General features: G+C 40.3%; 1 pseudogene; it reads right to left on the bottom strand.

Annotated features, from left to right (window-relative positions):
- Positions 1 to 320: 320 nt before the first annotated feature.
- Positions 321 to 961, bottom strand: LOC141141452 (eukaryotic translation initiation factor 3 subunit K pseudogene; annotated as a pseudogene).
- Between the last annotated feature and the right edge of the window lie 1312 nt (positions 962 to 2273).

Below are 2273 nucleotides of genomic sequence, written 5' to 3' on the forward strand. Positions count from 1 at the left end.
TGACATTTTAAGTCCTTAAAATTTGTTTCTGTAGTTGTTTAAGTCAACAATTATAGAGATTGATGACAGTAACCAATACTGAGGAAATCAAACTGAGCATTTAACACAAAAAATGCATAAGCAGACCTGGCATGCAGTAAAAACTGGTTGCCAGAAAATCCACAAATATAAATAGCTGAAGTAACGTGGTAATCATACCCTTTTCTGTCAAAGTCAAGCTTGCCCTTTGCGCCAAGTACATTTTTTTTTAAACATTGTTGTTATCTGATGTAACAATTACTCTGTGCATAAAATAAGTTGTATTTTCTTAGTGAAGATCATCATTGAGAGGATGCCATAATTCCAGGTACACTATCAAAGTTAATCTTTTCCACAGTGTTTTTGGGGTTGATGTTCTCCTGATTACGGATGAAGATCTTGCTGTTTTTTCCTTCTGTCCGGTTTTATTTGCTCATCCATACTCTGATTTAAGGCTCTGACAGATCTCCAAGCATCTCAGCTAAAAGCCACCAGTCTATGTGCTGGTAAGTGGTCCCCACAACATGGTAGATACATTTTTCCCTCAAAGCCAGCAATACCATCAATGAGATCGAGATTCTCTTTCTATGCATGCCAAAAAGACTGAAAGTGACAGGTTTCTAGGAGGTCTCACAAATACTGTATATGATCTGTCTGATTGGACGTTCTTTTTATTGAGCCTAGTCGATCATGCACTTGTAGAGCATGAAGTCTGTGTGTGTAGGTTTGGTCAGAGCTTCAAGGAGGATCTGTGCAGTGACTGTCTTCTGGAAGAAAGTTGGATTGAACTGAAGAGTTAGTTGGCTTCCAGGTCATATACGTTTTTTCTTGCTCGGGCCTTCACATAAAGTTCCAGAGTAGACAAATTTTCCGGATTGTACCTGTCTATACTCTGCAGTAATAATTTCCCCACATTCACTCTTATTTGTTCAAATACGGCCATGTTGACTGAAGATGGGAGAAAAAGCCTCCAAGTACAATATTAAATTAAGCACTTTTAGCAGCTAAGTAATGTATGCAGCTTCTTTATCTGTTAAGCCTTGTCCACATTCCTGTTTAAGCTGGCACCATGATTGTTGCACTAGTTTTCCTGTGTCATGATGGCTCTTTTCTCTTACAGTGTCCGATGGAGCGATCCTTGCATGCAGGGACTAGAGCTGTGTCTCCTTACACCATGTGTATCAATGGAAACACACAGCCCATAGCCCAATGAGCCTGGAACTCTTTAAATAAAGCATCAATGTGAGAGACTGTGAAGAAGTCAGAAGGGATCTGAGGACTAAGAACTGTTGCTTGGAGATATAGAAAAGAAAGGCAGAGTTAGGATTTTCACTAAGAGTAATGAAACCCCCCATATACAGTATCTCACAAAAGTGAGTACACCCCTCACATTTTTGTAATAATTTTATTATATCTTTTCATGTGACAACACTGAAGAAATGACACTTTGCTTCAATGTAAAGTAGTGTAAAGCTTGTATAACAGTGTAAATGTGCTGTCCTCTCAAAATAATTCAACACACAGTCATTAATGTTTAAACTGCTGGCAACAAAAGTGGGTACACCCCCCCTTACAACAAACCTGAAACACACCCTGTCGGCTACCCTACTCAACTTAAAACCACAACATCAGTTTCTGCATTCTATAACAGCGGCTCTTCACAACAAACTAAGGGAATACCTAAATCGATCCTTTCCAAACTCCCCATCCAAGTGGAACTGATATCACCGGACCTGTCCATCAAAATTTGGACACAGAAAGGTCTTACCAACCTAGGCCAACTGATGTCCACATCAGGGATCCATTCATTCTTACAGCTGCAACATCTATTCGACATCCCAACTTCAACGTTTTTCTTATACCTACGGATTCGCTCTATTATCTCCTCAATTAATATATTAAATGACAACGCTCTAATGGCTGATATTTTGAATTTCTATGAAACCCCCGTTCCAGCAGTAAAAGGAATCTCAGGGATATACAAGATATTGACGACACCTCCCACAGACCAACCGTCTTCTTCTATTGACTTCTGGTCATCCTTTACTACCTCCCCACCAAACCCACAATGTGGCACAAAGCCTTGACTCTTCCACTTCGAGCAGTGTCTACCACTGGGAATCAATTCAAAAATTGTTCCATAAATGGTACTTTACCCCAGCCAGATTGGCAAAGATCTACGCAGCTACCTCACCTCAATGCTGGTGGAACTGCACCAAAATAGGCACTCTGCAGCACGTTTGGTGGGAATGCCC

Source organism: Aquarana catesbeiana, linkage group LG04 (assembly GCF_042186555.1).
Source record: "Aquarana catesbeiana isolate 2022-GZ linkage group LG04, ASM4218655v1, whole genome shotgun sequence".
NCBI classification, from domain to species: Eukaryota; Metazoa; Chordata; class Amphibia; order Anura; family Ranidae; genus Aquarana; species Aquarana catesbeiana.